General features: G+C 40.6%; 1 long non-coding RNA gene across 2 annotated transcripts in view; it reads left to right on the top strand.

Annotated features, from left to right (window-relative positions):
• LOC125619063 overlaps positions 1 to 20596 on the top strand; it is a 58381-nt gene that overhangs the window by 25609 nt on the left and 12176 nt on the right. Inside the window, exon 1 of one of the 2 annotated variants that reach the window (XR_007350544.1) lies at positions 20040 to 20361. The exons of the other annotated variant lie outside the window; for it this stretch is intronic. This is a non-coding gene — a long non-coding RNA (uncharacterized LOC125619063). Of the gene's footprint in view, positions 1 to 20039; positions 20362 to 20596 lie in introns of those variants that run through there. 2 annotated transcript variants of the gene reach the window in all.

A 20596-nucleotide genomic window follows, 5' to 3' on the forward strand; every position in this document is an offset into this window, starting at 1 on the left:
TTTCTAGTGTCTCTTCCACATAAATATATTGGAAGTAATAACAGATTCAATTTAGTAGATACCTCCAATAGGCTGGGCACGTTATGCATATTACATCTTATTTGCATAACAAATTTGGAAGGAAGGTCTTGCTAGTACCATTTCAGGGATCAGAAAACTGGGGCTCATAGACATGTTAACAGCTGATGAGGAGCAAAGTCAGATTGCGCCCAGCTCCTTGCACCCATCACGTTGACAAATTGGCAAAGGTGTGTTTTGGTCACATTAGATTTTCAGTTGAAACAATGTGCTCTGGGAGCTGAATTTTAAAGAATCATTTCCATCATTATGCAGTACATGGAACCCAAGAGGGGCTTCTATAAACACGAGTACATGTTCCTAGACAAAGGAGATAATATCTATGAAAAACAGCCATTATCTAGAACATCTGGTAGGCTGTTTCTCCTGGCTTTAAATAATGCACAGCGTGCTGTACTTCAGGTGTAATCCTGGAAACCCAGCAGCTCCCACAGTGATTTCTGTGATCTCTGGGTATGATGAATGAGAATATCTGTTGATCATGGAGTACAGCCACTTAATCAAGCACTTTGGCTTTGGATCAGATTTTCTGTATTTTTAACTGTAATTATAGCTATAACCAATGCTACTTATCTTGCTTTATAATTTACATAGTGATTCCACATTCAGTGTCTCATAAGCATTTAATCCTCCAAGCAGTTCTGTTCGGCTGTCATTAATATGGTCCTCACAACGATGCTTTTGAGACTGTTCATATGCATCAACAAGGAAAGACATTCAAAAGACATTGTTCTCTGAGAAGAATAGATGTTTATAATGTGATTTAACATGGTCCTGTTTTAGTTCAATTGCCTCCAGAGAAGAGGACAAAGGAACATATATTAAAACAGTTAGACGCTAAATGTCTCTGGTGATGTTTCAGAAAATCTTCATTCTATTTTACATATGTTTGAATTTCTTTATTTTAAAAACCTAATTCTAATTTCATACATTGTAATATTTCTTTTAAGTACATTAATATGAAATGACATGGGTATATTGTTTAAAAATAACATAGCTCCATAAGGCTGCTAAAAACCAATAGCATTCTACTGTCACCTCTCTCACCTCCACCTTTAGCAGGAGGCAACTAGTTTGAACTCTGTAAGCTTTTTTTCAAAAGCTACTTGTACTTTTTTACTTTATTTCCAATTAAATGGTTGTACTGATATTTTTATTGTTGAGTTGTAGATATCATTTGTTGACTTACTCCTATAGAAGATGAAGATTTAGAATACTATCGCACATACCGTCCATTCCCTCATCCCATCAGTCATATCATCAATCAATGGGAAATGTGGGCATTATTATGACATTAGATCAATGCCACTTTCAGCCAAGCTATACATGTGCTGTATATGCCTTTTCTTATGTATGACTTTTCTTCCAGAGTTGATAATAATCTCTTTTTAGATATACTTACTGCTATTTTTTTAAAAATTACCAATTACTCATTCATTTTCAAACTTTCTGCTAAAAGTCTGTTTCTTCTTAAAACATTCAAACACTATAGGAATTCTTTTCTTTTTTTTTTAAATTTTTAGTTGTAGATGGACACAATACCTTTATTTTATTTATTTATTTATGTGTTTGTTTGTTTGTTTATTTATGTGGTGCTGAAGACCGAACCCAGTGCCTCACACATGCAAGATCTGTACCACTGAGCCACACTCCAGTCCCTAGGAATTCTTTTCTTGAGGACATGTATTACAGTTTAGATATTAGATGCCTCTCCCAACCCCATTAATTCAGGAGTGTGCAGAAGTGATGGGATTGTGAGAGAGATAGCCTAATCAATCCACTGTAGGTTGAATGGACTGACTGGATGGTAACTATAGGCAGGTGGGGCATGGCTGGAGGAGGTGAGTCACCGGGGTTGTGCCCTGAAAGGGAGCATCTTCCACACAGTCCCATTCTCTTTCTCTGCTTCTTGGTTGCCATGAACAGAAAAGAGCCCCTTCACCACGCCCTTCCACCCTGTTGTTCTTCTTCACCTTGGGCCCAGAGAAATGAATTCAGTCCACCATGGACTGACGCTCTGAAACTGTGAGCCAAAATAAACTTCCTCCTCTAAGTTGTTCTTGTCAGGCATTTTGGTCACAGTGACAAAAAGCTGAATAACACAACATCCTTTCTGGAGTTCTTCATTCTCTCAAGTTCAAGTTTCACTTTGGCCTACTGTAGAGCCTTGCATTCAAGAGCGGGGTCTTTGAAGACATACTCACTGACAGTGATTTTGTCCGTGGGGATATCCACAGAGTACCTTGTGGCCATGAGGTGATTATAGTTGTGGACTGTCCCAGAAGATTTAATCTTTGAACCCTTGGTGAATTTTTTTTCTCTCTCTCTTTGGTTGTTTTGATCTGTTTCATGTCAGAGATTTTCTCATATGGCCATGATCCTTGGCTGTCTGCTCCAATTTAAAAGCAGAGTACTAGAAAGCTGATTGCAGATTATATGTATATAGATGGGACTTATCCATGATAGGTTCCATGCAGCTGGGCATGTAGCTCAGTGGTAGGCAGCACTTGCTTAGCAATGTACAAGGCCCTGGGTTTCATTCCCAGCCCTACAAAATAAATAAAAAGATAAACAAACAAATAAATAAATAAATAAAATAAACTATGCATTGCCCTGTGGGGCAATCTTTTTTAGGTCACCCTAGGAGATTACCTAATATTAGAACCTTTAGGTATTTTTAAATTTTGGCCAAATTTCCCTAAGAAGAATTTTCTTAAGTTCTTTTAGAGGGTGTATGGGATGTCTAATGAGTTTGGGGTAATAGGGTTGAGGACCCTAGTGTTCAGTATGGGAATTTCATCTGTTTGTAGTAAGGACCTCTTCCTTCCTTCATGTCTGCTATTCCACAGGTCACAGATCTCCTACTTAAACCTCCCATAGAGTAAATCCTAGTCTGACACCAGGGTGGGAACCATGCAGCTCCCTGGGAGCACATTTTCTTCTTTGACAGTCATTTATTCAGCTTTCCAACTGGATTCCCACTTTCTGAAGTTTTAGACTTTACAGGTTCTGTGTTTTGGCTTCTGGCTCCCCCTTCCCCAAGGTCACACTAGATAGATCTTTCTCAAGTATGCATCAGTCACTAAGTCTGTTGCTAACTCCTATTCCTTCATGAACTCTCCATCCCTCTGAATTATGTTGTTCCTATCTACTCTCCATACTCCTTGTCTCTTTTTAAGACCCCCTCCCTCCACATTAAGGAAAAAACAAAAACCATTTTAGAAAGGTTGGAGGAGGGAGCGGTGATAAATTCTTGTGTTCAATATTCCAGGCTTAACTTGAAATCTCCTATGGTTTATGGCCAGGAAACACTATATATATATATATTTATTTTCCATTTTGGCAGAGAATACTCTAGAATTTTAAAATTCCATTACTTAAGTTGACTTGTCTTCCTTGTATCAGCACACCGTTCATTAAGAATTGGTAGAAGTCAAATGGGGAGTGGTTTTTAGTTTCATGTAAAGAGAAACAAAATAGACTGGGAAGTGTTTTTCAAGTATTTTTCAAGTAAGTTCTCAATTTATTAGTAGGTTATAAAATTATTTTAGTGGATTATGACCAGTCTTAATTTTATAAAAAAATGAAATTAAATAGACTAGAACAAAATAAAGTAAGATAAAACATCAGGATGTGTTACGCATGACAGGTATAAGAATTGTCTTATTAAAATCATTTTACATGCATATTGAAAGTGCATGTCTGTTGGATTGTGATATAGATATCAATTCTTACAGCAAGGTATATCCAAAAAAGTTTGAAAATCATGCTTTTGCCAAACCTAGTTAGAGCATTTTTGATGCTTCTTTCCAAACAATTGATGGGATCAAATTTAATTCAGCGGTGGCAGAGTATGCTCTAATGGGAGGGACCTCTGGGGAAATCTCTGTAGGTTGGGGGAGAAAATAAACATGTTTAGGGCCTCAGGTAGCTTCCTTCACCCATCTGATCCTTTCACCTTTCTATCTTGGTCTAAATCTATATTTTACCAACCTGGAAGGCTACTACATGTCTGTGGCTGTTGAGAATTCAGTCTCAGGACATTTATCTCATGATTTTGATTGTAAACTAAGCCAAACTACAGCCAGTTTCAACTTAGAGGCCATCTAAGGCTCATGAAATTGTGGCCTTCAACTTTTAATGAATCTCCAGATGGTCTTATATTAACTGAAATGATAATATGGTTTATAATAAGAGAAAATCATATTTGTAATTTTGGTGTAATTTTTATCACAGAAAAATGTTTATTTTCTAAAAATGGCCCAAATAATATTTTCCATCTCGCATGCTCTTCCAGAATCATGCTGAACCCTATGAAGAGGTAGGATCTTTATCCACCGGGGTGGGCCTTTGTGAGGGCCTCAAGGAAATGAATATAGTGAAAGGGATGCTATATGACCTCCAAGACTTGGTCATAAACGATATACAACTTGTGCCTGACTCCCTGTCTTGGGATCCTTGCCTTTGAAACGCAGGCATGGTGTTGTAAAGAAGTCCAGGCCGCATGGAGCAGCTCCCCATGGAGAGGAGACAAGAACCTCAGCCTTTCAACCATCTGGCAGTCATGTTAGTGAGCTCACCCGGAAGTTGATCCTTCAGCGCTCCATCAAGTGTCCCAGAGGATGCTGTGTGCAGCAGAGATGAGTCATCCCTATCAAGCCCTGCTCCAAATGCAAATTTGTGAGCAAAATAAATGGTTGTTGTTGTTTTAAGCCAGGAAGTTTTGGAGTGGTTTTTAATGCAACAATAGCGGGTAGAAAGAATAGAGGACAGCACTCAAGTAGAATAGAGTAGCAACAGGCTAGAGTACATAAGTCACCTACAATATGCACTATCATGTTTTCTTTTTCACTAATAGAATTTCTACAATAACAATATGCACTATCATGTTCTATTTTTCACTAATATAATTTCTAGAAAATAACATTTTCCCCTCTCCCTTGTAAAGAAAGTTGGTCAATGAGTTGAAGTTAATGGGTAGAACTTTTGGGAAAGATCTTCAAAGGACTTATTCAACGGGAAGTTACCTTTTTGTCTTGCCCCCTTTCTTCTTTTTCTGGTATTTGATTTGGATATAGTGGATGGGCATCAGCAACCATCTTGTAACCATGAGATGACTTAAAGAGGGAAGCAATGAACTATGGATAGCAGAACAAAAATGAACAAGAGCCTAGAACCAATGATATATGGGAGCCATCAAACCAGCTCTGGAATATCACCAACTTTAAACTCTGGAATATCATCAAACCAGCTCTGGAATATCACCAAAAATATATATTTATTTTTTGGTTGTAGTTGGACAGAATACCTTTCATTTATTTATTTATTTTTATGTGGTGCCGAGGATCAAACCCAGGGCCTCGCACATGCTAGGCAAGCACTCTACCGCTGAGCCACAACTCTAACCCTCACCAAACTTTTGCTATGAGAGGAAACAACCTGCTTCTCTTTGAACCTCGATTATTTTGAGTCTCTGACCAACAGCCTAGTGTAAACCTAATTGTTATACATGTGTAGTGGGATGCAGGTCACTCCAATGTTACTACTACTGAATGTTAACTACTGAATATCAAGTAATATAGACTACATGAGGTTTAGTATGCTCAGATATTTAAGATCTCCTATTTTGCCTGTGCACCAGAGAACTTTTGATATGTGTTATCTCATTTAACAATGAAGCAGCTCTGAGAGTTACTTACAAAGGTATTCTTAGTTCCCCATTTTACATAAAATATCACTAAGAGCCAAAGAGGTGTAGAAGATTAAACTCAAAATCACCAAACTAAATGATAAAGTCAGCTTTAATTCCATCATGCCAAGTCAGAAGTTACAGCTATTTTGTGGGATGTGAACTATATGCACTTAAAAATGAAGGACTTAGAGCTGGGCATGGTGGTGCATGTCTTTAATTCCAGGGACTTGGGAGGCTGAGGCAGGAGGATTGCAAGTTGGAGGCCAGCTTGGGCAATCCAATGAGATCCCATCTTAAAACAATAACAATAACAACAACAACAACAACAACAACAACAACAAATAAATAAAAAGGGCTGGGGATGTAACTCAATAGGAGAGTGCCCCTGGGTTCAATTTCTAGTACCAGGAAAAGAAAACAAAGAGAAAGAGTTAGGGCCACAGAGACCTGAGTTTAAGTTTGCCATGTGATTTTACTTTGAATTCAGGCAAGTCACAAGAATTCTTGTTGGGAAAGGGGAGGTGAACAATGTCTACCTTATAAGGATGCAATGAGGTCTAAATGGGAGCAGGGCCTATGTGGAAGATTGTGTTCCCCAAAGATTGTGGCAACAATGTCTCCAATTCCCATGGTTGTTGTACAATGTGGTTTCGATAGCCTTGCCATTAAAAGATGAGTTCTATATTCCATCCTCTTAAATCTGGGCTTAAGTGTATGGTGACATTATATTACTTCTAAGGCTAGGTCATAAGAGGTGGTACAGTTCCTACCAAGTCATCTTGTCATGTTTGTTTCTGGAGCCAACTGCCATGATGGAAGAGAGCCCTAGCAGCTCCCGGAGAGGCCCATGTGGAAGGAACTGGAGTCCCGGTCTCCACTGCTGAGCTCTTAGCAGATCCACTCACCATCCACAGACCTCAACAATCCTGGAAATGAATCCTTAGGCTCCATCTGAGCTGCCTCAGCTGATACCAGATGAAGCAAAGACGATACTCCCCGCTGGGCCAGGATAAATTTTCAGATACATGGATGAAATAAATGATGTATTTTAAAAGCTACTAACTTTTGGAGTGGCTTATTTATGCAGCAGCAGATAACTGGAACAGATGTACAGCATGGGATCTGACACTTAACTTGATGCAAGTTATTATTATGAATATTATGTTTTTGGTTTAGACTGCATGTTTTTCCCTTCCTGAACACCATTAAAGATATTTGGAAACTAACCAGAAAGATCAGAAGACAAAGCTGTCAAGAGACTTCTTTACAAAACTTTAATGGAAAAAATGTAGGACTTGGACACATCACAATAGTTTAGTGCCTGAATATTGTACAATCAGAAAGGATCTTGTCCCTGTGTTATTGATTCATGGTCTTTCAATTGGTTAATGCCCAAATCACCCAATCATGATGCTTCCTCCTACTATCTGAGTTTCTTGAAAAGATATAATTTATTTATTGGAAGGAAGAGAAACCTCTACAAAGCTCCTCTCCATCCATGGAGAGAGTTGAAGGAGGTTTGAATGAATTGTTGGTCAAATGAATTTCCCTGGAACAAAGAGGGAACATACATTCAAGATGACGGTTACCATGGCATGGATGATACCATGTGAATTGAAGGACAGAGAAAACCAGACTCCAGCATTCTTTCACCCTCCCATCCTTTGACTAACTCAACATCTGGCTGGGGTTCCTTTCACAATGACCTTTGATAGGCTTAATGACAGCTTATTTGTCTTTCTGTTTATGGAAAGTCAACTTTCTTCATTGATATTGCTGAATCTCCTCTCCTTTTTTCCCCTTATACACTCTAAGGTGAGAAGACTAAATCTAGACACAATACCAATTAGAGATCAACCAAGGCTGCTTCAAACAAAATGAGTGATCCTTGACCCCTTCCCACATGCACTTTTAGAAGAATTGTTCTTGCAAACAGCATTTCTGTCTTATATTGAGCCTGGGGCCCACTACAGTCATAGTTCTTTTCCTCCCCCTGATATCTGTTTTTACTTTAATTCTCCCAGTTGTTGCTGCAGTGCAGCGCGGAACCCATCTCAACCAATACCTTTCAGGTACAAGACCTTCCGTGATATCCTTCCTGTCTACTTTTCAGGCCGATTTTGTTTTTTACTATTCTCCTTTGTGCTCATTGTATTCTAGTTTAGTTGATTTTCACTCATTTTTTTAGACCACATACTTATTTTCTACTATTTTTTATTGGTCCATTATAATTATACACATAAATATGTTATATATATTATATGTATATTATACATAATAGTGGGATTCTTATACCCTATTTGTACATGCACATAATTTGATCAATCCTATTCCATGGTACCTTCCCTTTCCCTCCTCTTCTCTGTCCCTCTATCTACTTGCCCTACTCTATTGATCTCCCTTCTATTACTATTTTAATTAGTGCAATATATATGTATATTTGTATATGTGCACACACACATACATAGATATATATGTATATATGCAGGATTCATTGTGGTGTATTCACACATGGACATAGCATAACAGCACATTTAGGTAGATTTCATTCCCTTTATTATTCAATGTGCCTGGCATACAGTGATCTGTAGAAAATGCCCTCTTGTGGGAACAAGTACATGGAGTATTGCATACATGGCATATGTTAAGGGCATCTGAGTGGCAGGCCACTCCCCTAGTGCTAGGTGTGTGAGCGGCAGGCCGCTTATCCCATAGGAACAGCCCTGGGCGTGAGGCCATGTGTTGTAGTCCCTGTGCTTGCACCACGGCCCACTCCTCGATTGGTTGTTGCAAGGACAATTAGCAGAAATTGCATTGGTGGCTGCCTGTAATCTGTTTAGCTACTGCCTGAGTATATATACATGGTAACTGCACGATAAAATCAGACCTGCTCCCTGCTTGGTCTCTGGAGGTCTTGATTAGCGACTGCAGCCACACTCTCCTCTACCCTGTTCTGTGGACCTCCTCGCTGGGCAAGAGAGAGCCCACACACCCTCTGTGCTCCATTCACATCTCCTTTGTATTTACCAGCAATGGCTTCTTCCTCATGCATCTATACAGGCATCCACCTTGGCTGTTCCTGGCTTGAGAGGCAAGCTCTACCTGCATGCTACACACCTGGAGTTGAGGATTGGGGGTGGTGGGATGGGAGGAGGAAAGGGTTGATCATTTGGGAGCAAAACCAAAATCAATGATTGTGGATCAGAACTACCCCTTCCTTACCCTTCAGGTTAGACAACTCTGAGCAGGTTCTACATCATTTTCTAAAATTCCCCAGCAGGATTGAGTTTCCACTGCTTATAGCACAAATCTGCTTATTAACACCCTGCCCTATCCTATTTCCCCACTCTCCTACCTATGTTTCCTGGGACCATCACCCAAGTAACTACTTATACTCAATCCTTGTTTCAGATATAAGATGAAGGCATTTTTAGGTATTTGTGTTTATTACTGACAGCAGAATGGCTATGGTAAAGCAAGATGTCTCCACAAGATGCCCCATGAGAACAACTGGTTTCAATTCGTAGCTTTGCAATTGAAACATCTGAGTATATGCACTCTGAGAACATTCTTGCTCATCCATCCATCCATCCATCCATCCATCCATCCATCCATCCATCCATACATCCATCCATCCCTCTGTCCATCCATCCATCCATCCATCCATCCATCCATCCAATATATACTGAGTTCTTACTTTTAGCCATGGGTAGGGGTTTCAGCATCAGAAGAGTTTAGAGTTACACTGGGAAAACAGGAAGCACCAAGCATTTCCCACTCTGTCTCTGACTTCATTCCTTTCTTCACTTCCCTAAACAGTCAATTATCCTGTTTCAACCTTTCTCATTGGACTTTCCAACCGGGTACCCTCCTTCTTCATAACCAAACTCTCTAATCCCTTAACCTTAGCTTCCTCAGGGTCAGTCAGCTTGTCTCCCTGTATCCTCTTCTGTAGCCATTAAGTTTCATCTTCTGCTCTGACATCATCTATTCCATGTGTATGTCACATACAATGTAGTGGTATAGGCCTGCTTTGAACTATGTCTACTTTTCTAATTTTTGTCAAGTATACATAGAAGACGTTGATTTTGCCTTACTCACATCCCATGGCCCTTACTACTTGGGTGTGCATTGGCCCAACTTCCAAGTGGCAGTGCCTGCACAGACTGAACTGAGTCCCACTCATGCTATGTCACCATGGTGCCACCAGGCTTCATACTGGAACCTTTCTTGGCTGCCTTCCATTTCTCACCTCACTATTCCTCCTCCAGCATCATCTTCCTCCAAATAAACCAATCCTGGTTTCCTTATTTTAGGCTCCAGCTCTGGGTGAACCCAAAACAAGAATTAGTTTTATGTCTATGATTAATTTTAAGCAAGATATATGGATTTCTGTTTCTTGATGCATCAAATCTAGACACTTAGGTATTTATACTGCACAATCTAAGATGAAATGTGACTTTTCCATCCCCTATCTTCTGCCGTTCCTTCTACTTTTCCATATATATATTTTAGCTAAATCTTTATTTGTACAGTGTTTATATTACTACACTTTACATTCTCTAACCATATGTGTATCCTGATTTTTCCCCCAATGGTTAATACTAAATCTTGAAAAGCAATAAGCCAAGTATCCATTATTATGCCTTTACAGCTGTCTTTATTTTATTTTTGCTACCGGGAAATTGAACCCAGGGGAACTTTACCACTAAACTACATTCCCAGCCCTTTTTAAAATTTTTATTTTGAGACAGGATCTCACTAAGCTGCTGAGGCCGGCCTTGAACTTGCAATCCTTCTGCGTCAGCCTCCTGAGTCACTGGGATTACAGGTGTGCACCACAGTGCCCTGCCGTAGCTGTCCTTAATTACAGAGCCAAGTCAGGACTGCCTTATCTTCACCATGAGTTCACTGTCAAGAATCTCAGGTCAAAGGAGAATATTTCCAACACTAAAGGCAAAGGGAGCCTTCTGATTACACTTTATTCACTTCTTAAAATCATGCCCCATCTTAGTTTGCTCCACAGTAAGGAGTAGATTCTTCTGTGTGTGTTGTTTCTAACGATTTTTCTTCTTGTAGAGACATGTCACCATGCCCCAAATATTTTCTCACTTCTTCCTCTATCCCAGCCTTTCTTGAGTATGTTCTTCTTGGAGCCTAGATATTTTCTAATATGGATTTGCTTCTCTCTAGACCTGTTTTACAAGTCTCATCTTTGCATTTCTTTTTATTGCACTTCAGGGCTGATTCTCCTGTTTCTTTTTATACTATTCTTTGTTACTATTTGTTTTCATTCTTCTTTTGGTGTGATGAGTTTTAGATGATTTCCATAGAAAGGATGCTGAAAAGTTTGCTTACCAAGTCCTTGTGTGATTAAAAATGAATTTATTTTATCTCAGACTTATTAATATTTGTTTGCAAATACAATTCTTAAATATATTAATTTAAGTATAAATTACTGGTAAGCTAATTTCCCAAAGGGATCTTGAATACTTTTCAATGTGGTCAAATAGTACTCAGTATTGTTGATATTAATATGAGTCTAAACCTTTCTATATGATCTATTTCTTTGTGTTTACAAGCAGTTTATATTTTCTTTATATCCTTAATACCCTGACATTTTGGATGTGTCTGTGAAGTTTTGAATCATCCCCATTCATTTGCTGATGACAATTTAAAGGTGAACACTCAGATTTAATCTGGTAATCTTTCTTCTCTTATTGCATGACTTCAACAATTCCTTCCTTCCTTATTTTCTCTGAAACTCTGATTACTCTGATCATTGTCCTGGCTTTTCTTTGCTCATCATACCTTTTCTGTCATGTTTTTGGCCACTGCGTATTTGCTCTATAGGTCTAAGGAATTACCTTGGCATTCTCTCTCAACTCTTCTATTTAATTTTTAAAGTCAGTAAACACAATTTTTAGTTCCAAGAACTTATTCTTTTTCTTTGTTCTACTTTTAGAGCATTCTGTTCTTGTTTTATAGATATGATATACTCTCAAGGCCCTCTAAGGATATTATTTTGAGATTGGGGTTTTCCCCCCAAGTCTGTTTGATTTTCTGAATTATGTCATTTTCTCTGGGGTCATTTATTTCTGTTTGTTTTGCTTGGTAAGTAGTATTTCATATAGTTAGCATACCCTATACAGCTTATGATCCATTGTTAATTTTAAAGAAAAAGGAAATTTATTAATGTCTGGGTAGCTGGTGTGCATTTTCATTGCATTTCAGGGCTAGATCTATGGTTTCTTTTCATACTACCTTTTGTATTAATTTGTTTTCATTCTTCTCTTGGTATGCTTCAGTTTTAGGAGATTTCTATAGAAAGGATGCTAAAAGGTTTACTTTTTTGAGGCCTTGTGTAATTACAAATGTGTTTATTTCATCTAAGATTTATCAACTATTGGTTGCATATAAAATTCTTATATAATTTGAGTATAAAATTATTGGTAAATTATCTAAACAGGTAAGTTGCTTTTACCTGTGTAGAGTGGTAGGCCTTGAGGAAGAACAGAAGGATGGATTGACAGAGAAGAGGCAGGGAAAGAGATATTAGGCCAGGGCTCCTTCAAAGGTCAGAATGGACAAGGCTTGGCTCTGGGTGACTCCTAATCCTAGGATGTTAGAGCAGACAGAATGTTACTATTTTGTGTTCTTGTCGTTGCACAGAAACCAGAGGTACATATTGCGTACCCTTCCCTCTTTGTGCTCAGAATTGGAAGAAGGCAGAACAGGGCAGGGGTGTAAGGAATGCATGGCTCAGTGGATTAGGGAATAGATCATCAACTCCTGCCTTTGGAAGCCTTCCTTTTTCTCACTTGTCCATACCTGGGTCTGCTAACCCCTGAGCTGGAAGTCTCTTTGACATACGTAGGTAGGTTGGCTCTTTCTGTCTTGTGCATTTTGAGCCACCTTTTCTGGATACAGCCAGGTCAACAGCTTCCAGCCGCTTAGTCCTCAACATTTTTTTTCCCCTTAGGAAATCTTTTATCCTTTGATTGTTGGTTTCCTTATCATTACCTTTTGCTCTTAAGAGATTTCTATTCCTCTGTTTCTTCACTGTCACTTTAAGGGGGTAAGAGAGAAGATAAATACTGATATTCTGTCCCGATCTATAGATAGCTCATTTTTTTGAAATTAATTGCAATTAATTTTCCTGGCTTCAGAGCAGTTCCCAGTCTTAATCAGGAATAGGTATGGACAATAATTTGGTGTTCATTTTAAAAGGTGCTCTTTAAATACTCGTTCATTGGAGAAGACGTGGGGAAGATGTTAGAAGGTTGCTGCTGTGGAGGTCTTGGCCTCCTGTTGTGCCAGCTGACTGTGCCCCCTCCCTCGCACAGCTGTCCCAACCCACAGCACAAAAGCCAGCTCTTCACCAGCAACATTGCTCTAAGTGGAAATTCATTGTCTGCCTGTTGTTACTGAGTCTGACACCGAGGAGCTCTGGTTCCCACCCTGAGGAACTTATTAAAAAATCACCCTTTGGGTCACACTTGGTAAGACAACCTCCTGTGAGTGCAATTTTCTTCTTGTGACTCCACTTCCAGTGATATCTGAGCCCCTCTCAAGTATAGCACCCAGCTGGCCCACCCTGAATCCCAGCTTTCTCATCCAGGCACTTCTGTCCAGGTGGGTTTCCTGGGGGAACTCCTCCGTGGATATAATTCGGAAGGGTTTGAAAGCCCTTCTTCTGTGCCCAGAAGAGTAACTCTGAAATCCACCAGTGCTGGGATTGAAGCCATTCTTGGCTGCCTTTCTGGGCCATTCAGCTGCCCATTGTTTTCATACCCACACTCAACTCTCTTGAGCTGTGCCCAGTTCCAACAACTCTGAGCAGGGTCACCAATTAAAGTAGGAAACAAAAAGTTTCCCGAGCCCATGTGGCCTCCAGCTCTCTCTGCTTCCTGTTGCTATTGGTGTGTGTGTGTGTTTTCTGCTTTTGATCACTTGCTCCTACCATTCTCTGTGTGTGTCCTTCTTGACATCTTCATTATTCCTCATGGGCTTTGGTTTCCTCTCTCCTCTTTCCCTCTTTTACATGCCTGTGATTTCCAGTCCTTTAACCACACAAAATGAGGGGTGCCTCTTTTCCTGTCCCCTTGGGAGTCACTCCTCCCTCAACATTTCAGAACAGAGCCATCACCTGCGGATCCAGGCGATGGCTCTCAGCCACTTCTCGCCCACAATGGGAGCTCTCAGAGCCGGGCAGCGAGGCCTGGGCCAAGTGCCAACATGCCACAGAGAGGCAGCTCGGCCGCGCAGAGGGAGTGTGAGCCTGGCAATCAGACCCTCGCGGAGCTGCCACCGACTTGCTGTGGGGTCTGGAGCAAGTCACTTGACCTCTGCTTAGCTCCTCATCCCTGAGAGGAAGTCAGGATGGCCTCCCGGGGATGCTGCAGGAATCGCTAATGAGGGAGGATGCCTCAAGGCCCAGCCACAGACCTGTGGCCAGCTTTTTGGATGGATGGTTTTGTGCACATTCTCTCACACAAAAAAACACATGCTCATATTCACACATACAGATACATATGCACATGCACAGACATGCAGGCACACACCAACACTCATGCGCTCAGACACAATCATAAATATTCATGTGCACGTGGACATAGACATGATCACACAGAAGCATCCACAAACTCATTAATGCAAATGTCTAAATGCAAACACAGGCCAACATGGGCCTGCTGAAACACATAAATTCCCTCACCAACACAAGCACACATGGATGTACATATACAGCTTCCTATACACGGGCTTACACATTCGTGACTTATTCCCACACAAAAATATACACATGTACTTGCACATAACACATATAAACAGAGATGAACACATTCATGCACAAAAGCATGTTCCCCACACAGAATACACGTAAGTGTGTGCCCATGAATGGGATTCCCAATGAAATAAATATAAACAGAACAAAATTTCAATTTCTCTTCCTCAAAAAGAACACAAATAGCATTAGGGGGCCATCCCTGGAATTTTGCCCACTTTTTTCTCTCATTCAGCAATTGGCAACCAAAGGTCCTTATGTGGCTAGTCATTTCCCAGGCACATGAGAGAAACAGCACGGTAGCAAATGTGGTCCCAGACCTGGAGGGACTTAGAGGCTGTTCATGGAACACAGACAAATCAACGGCTCAGAGTAGTAGAGAGCTTATGGAAAGATCCAGTGGAGGAGGATCAAGGAAGGCTGCCTGGTGGAGGGAGCTCTTGATCTGGTGGGCACAGCATGGTATCAGCACTGTGCACTCACTGAGCTGAGCTAGGTTCAGAGGCACAGAGCCACAGAGCTGCAGAGCCACAGTCAGCTCTGACTCCAGAAATGCATGTGGCAAGAAGTTCCACCACTTCTTTCCTGACTCACATGATCCCATGCTTCTCCTGTGGTCACAGTGGGCTGACAGGTTCTCAGTCATTCCTGGGCCCCAGCACAGCACCAAAGCATCTTGTACCTAGATAAGCTCAATACACTCATTAATGTCTTCACGGTCTTCTTCTGTACCTGTGTATCTGTGGTGATAGACTGTGATGTGGCTTAGATGTGGTTTTAGTGCAGCTCCCCAAAGTTTCATGTGTCAGAGTCTTGGTTGTTATTGTGCTAATATGGGGAAGTGAGGAAGTGATGTAATTTTTTTTTTTTTTTTGCACCAGGGATTGAACTCAGGGGCACTTAACCATTGAGACACATCCCCAGCCTTATTTTGTATTTTTTTTTTTTTTTAGAGATAGGGTCTCACTGAATTGCTTATCACTTGGCCTTTGCTGAAACTGGCTTTGAACTCATGATCTTCCTGCCTCAGCCTCCTGAGCTGCTAGGGTTACTTGCATGCACCTGGCAAGTGATAGAATCTTTAAAAGAGACAGGGACTAGTGGGAGGTCCTTAGGTCCCTAGAGGCATGCCTCCAGAAGGGATTACAGGTCTCCTGGAGGGAGTTCTAATGAGAGTAATAAAATCCTGGGCCTGGTCCCCGTTTGGCCTCTCTTTGGCTTACTGTTTGTAGATGTGATTGTTTCCTTCTACACATGCTCCTACCACCGACTGTACAGTCCTGAAAAGAGCCTGCACCATGCTCTTTGGACTGTCAGGTTCTAAAATTGAAGTTAAATAAACCTCTTTTCTTTTTAAAGCTAGCCTGCCTCAGGTAAATCATAGCAACAAAAAACAGTCTAATAGAGATTGTAGTTTCTGAAAAGCATTGCAACAATATTTCTGGTCCCATATGTTCTTTTTGCTTCACTCCTGCCAAGATGCAGAGTCTCTTATCCTCCCTTGAAACTGGGAATGGCTTTGTGACTGCCTTGATGTGTAGAATGCATGACTTTGAGGTGGTCATGGAAGGTGGTACTGTTTCCTCATGATTCCTTCTTTTTGAGATGAGTGCCTTGGGATCCTGGTGCTCACATGCAAGAAATCTAGCGGTCCTAAAGCTGTTATGCTGGAAAGACCATGTAGAGAGATCACACAAGGACAGAAAGGGAGGCCGGGAAAGTCTGCACTACTCCAGCCCAGCTGTCTGCATCTCTCCAGCCCAGGTACCAGCTATGAGTGAGAGAGACTGCTGATGACTCTATTCCAGACTTTAGGCTGCACAACTGATGCTAAGAGGAGCAGAGATGCAAAGAAATGCTCTTCCCACTGAGATCCATCCAAATGGCATGTTCAGGGGGCAAAAATAACAAACCTAGAAACAACAACAAAAACAAACATTGCTGTTGGCTTAAGTCACTAAGATTTGCAGAGGTTTGCTGTTCAGCAATAGACAACTGGGGCATCAGTTCAAGGAAATGTTCACATTTGTCCTTGGGGAAAGAGACAAACCTTGAAAAATTTTGGCTAGTCTTGGAGGTGTTATTCAAATAGGTAATATCTCCATATGTGAACTTTTGAAAATGTGTACTTTTACTGAAAACACAGGAGAAGGAAAATGTCAAGTATCCAGAGTGCCTGTTCACATGCATGTGGCTTTACACAAACACAAGATCACACAAGCCACCTGCTGTCTTGCCTCTTCATAAACTTGGCTTGTTTTCTGCCAGGTGTGTATGGGATAGCCATTAGACAGAAACTCGGCATGTTCCCTGGACCCAGAAAGTCCAATGAAATGAATAATAATCAGCCTTGGCATGTTTGGGATTAGTTTTTGAATCCATGTGGGTTATTCTGTGAAGCTGGCTAACATTTTCCATCAACACAGGGGACAGCCTCTTACAACAAGGAACACATAGAAGATTGGGATAACACATTTACACTATATAACTAGGCCAAGGAGCCCTGCTTCACCTGCTCCATGATATGCACTAAATGTCTTGAATATGAACAGAGCTGCTTTATATTTCCTGGAGAAAGCTGAAAGACAAAGACCCTGATTTAAAAATGCACGTTTAAAACCATCTCCAATCCATAGTGAATGGGGATTATTTGTAAAATGCAATAAAAATGAATGACTAGGAAAATGAAACCAAAATAGATGTTAACAGTCAAACTCAAATTTTGTATTAGATTTAACAGCTCTCAAGTGATGGCTGTCAAATTGCTATCAAAGTCTCTAAATGTTTGCCTTCCTTATCTCATGTCCTTGCAGCCCAGCATAGGTGCCAGGGCCACACTCTGAATCACACAGGTCTGGAGAGCAGACAGGAGCTATTTTTATGGTGGCAGGTTTGGAAAGGCAAAGGTGTGAAGAAACAAGACATAAGCTTTTGGAGATCCAGGTGCAAAAAGCAAGAGAAGTGGGTAGTCTTCAGCAGGGGAAGATCTAAGACAGGTGAAGTCGAGGTTCTGCAAACACTGACAGTTGTTCACTTTTTGTTTTTAGCCTGAGGTTGATCTTAATATCAGATAAGAGACTCCATGTAAAAAAGAGTGTTTGGAACATGATTTATAATACTGGTATCTTGGCAGGGTTGGTCTGTTATTAAGTTTCCCTCAACTAAAAGCCATAGGTACCAAGTAGGTTCCAAAGAGACTGAAATGCCCTCCAGACATGTGGCCAAGCACACAGTCCTCCCTCGATGGTGTGGGTGCAGAGGCTTATATATAAGCTAGGAGTTGCAGGAATTCTGAGGATGCTTCAGGCTCTGTATGTGGGCACATGTGTGCATGTATGTGTATGTGGAGGAAAGTGCCAGCCTGGGTGGGGTCTGCCAACCACCTTGTAAAGTAGTAGACAGATAGCCTTTCCTTCCCCTAGTGTCTGTTCTGACACATGTCAGGAATCCTAGGGAACCTCCATGTGTAGAAGTGTTTGCTGCCTCATCGAATTTATTGGGGGGACACAGTAACCACTGGTTGACAGCCTTGGCTGTGCAGGAAAATGGAATTTACACATTAATTACAGTGGACCTCAACATATTTGCATGTAAGCTACCTTAATTTTTTTCAATTATAATACATTTCAGGATATTCACTATTTTAAATTCTTCTTTACCCCTCTTACATCCGGACAAGCTTTCTTACATGGAAGCAAAAAGCATAGTCTTACCATTCCCATGCATTGGCCTCACACTCTCTTATCATTATTGCATCTCATTGCCTGCAACTCTTACTAATGTTTTGCTACTATTTATAACAGCTTAGGATTTCTGTAGAGTTTTGTTTCCCTGAATACTTTAGGGGAGCATTGTGAGAATCTTATATGATATTTGTGTTTGTTTAAAAAAATATGCACATGCTCAGCAATTTCATTTTTATTATTTATACTAAAGAAATATTTTTATATATGTACAAGAAAGCAAGTGAAAGGAAATACATTACAGGAGTGTCTGGAGTACTACACATTTAGAAACAACCTAAATATCCATCAAAAGTGGAATGGAGGGGCTGGGGTTGTAGCTCAGTTGGTAGAGTGTTTGCCTTGTATGTGTGAGGCACTGGGTTCGAACCTCAGCACCACATAAAAACAAATAAATAAAATAAAGATATTGTGTCTGTCTACAACTAAAACAATTTTAAAAAAAAAAAGTGGAATGTAAAAATAAGCTAAGATTTACCCATGCAATGGAATACTCTATAATGGTTAAAAAGAATGGGGCAGATCTATGAATAGGAACATAGGAAGATCTCAAGATGCATTATCAAATGAGCAAAGTGATTTCCACATGATATATCCAGTATGATATTATTTCTGAAAGACACAAAAATCCCCACAAAGTAAAAGCACCACTATATGTTTTCCAAGGTATACTTTTCATAGAAAATACTTTGTAATTCTACTTCCAAAATGATGCCAGCAGTTCTTCTGGATAGGAGGGAAGAAAATTGAAAGTGGAGGTGGTCAATGGTAACTTTCAATCTTATCCACAATGCTTGTATTTTTTTTAGTGGGGAAATATTACTTATTTCTTATTTATGTATATGTTGAATATTTCTGAAATGTTTGGGATTAGAAATGCTTTGAGCTTTGGATTCTTAAAAAGACTTTGGAATATTTGCATTAACTAATGAGATATCTTGGGGTTGAGACCCAAGTATAAACATGAAATTGGTTTATCCTTCATATACACCTTGGACACACAGCCTGGAGGTAATTTGATATAATATTTTTAGTGGACCTGTGGTTTGAATGGGACCTGTTGCATTAGGTCAGGTGTGAAATTTTCCATTTGTGGCAACATATTGGTTCTCAAAAGATTTTGGGTTTTGGAGCATTTCAGATTTTGGATTTCCAGACTAGGGATGCTTAACCTGTAGTTTTAAAATAATGTCAGAAATCTGGGTATGCTGGTGAGCATGGATATCACCCACAGCCATACCTGTTAGAGTAGTCAAAATAAAGATGAGGGGAAGAAAGGAGACAAGACCATTTGCAGGGCAGTGCCCAAGGCCAAGGACCACAACTTTCCAACAGCCAGAGTATCTAGTTGCAGCTGGGCTCTTCAACCAGTTCGGGCAGTGATGAGCCTCTGAGGTTACCTGGACTTGTGGTCAGCCAGGGGTTAAGAGGTAAGAGAAGGCGTTCTGGAGCCAAGCCACCTGGCTTCAGATGCTTCAGAGCCTTAAAAGCTCTGTGACCCTCGTGGAGAGTATTCAAACTCTCAGTGCCCCCAATTGTAAAATGGGCATATCATGGGAATGTCGTAAAGATGAAATTGATTTATACAACAAAACCTTTAAAATGGCTTATCCATCACTACTAATATTCAAACCCTTTCCCCCACTCCTCAGAAGATTCTCCGGGGACTGAGATGTTTAACCTCCACTAAGATCAAGCCCTCATTTGTGCTCCCTGATGGCTGGGAGTTTCCAATGCTCTAGATTCCTTTCCTTCATTGCAGGCCCTTGATAAGCAGCATCACAGGAAGATTCAGGAGCGAGTGGAGCATTTTATTGTGCAAATGGAGGAAATGAGGCACAGAGAGGAGAGTCTTTCTGGTGGCTGGTCCCACCAGGAAGTTGGTAGCAGAGATGGCCTATCTCCCACCTCCTGATGCCTCTGGCCAGCACCTTCTCCATGGGCATCACACAGGGCTCTGACAGAAGAAGGAAGGAAGGTGGCAATGGCTTGTGGAACAACAGAATTGGAATTTTCACCAGGAGACTGACTTATTCTACATTGAAAAATGCACAAAGTCACTGGTCAGTGACGGACGTGGTATAAGACAATATTACCATAGAGCGTAGGTGTATAATAGGCTGCACCATCTGGGTTTGTGAAAGTACATTTTTGATTCTTGCGCAATGACAAAAATGGCCTAATTATGAATTTCTCAGATGACATACCTGTCATTAGGTGACAGATGGCTGTATTCCTTCAGATCTAGCAACCTTTCCCATTCTTTGGGGTCGTCAGTTACTGCCATGATACTGGCAC

This window comes from Marmota marmota, unplaced genomic scaffold, assembly GCF_001458135.2.
Source record: "Marmota marmota marmota unplaced genomic scaffold, marMar, whole genome shotgun sequence".
In the NCBI taxonomy this organism is placed as follows: Eukaryota; Metazoa; Chordata; class Mammalia; order Rodentia; family Sciuridae; genus Marmota; species Marmota marmota.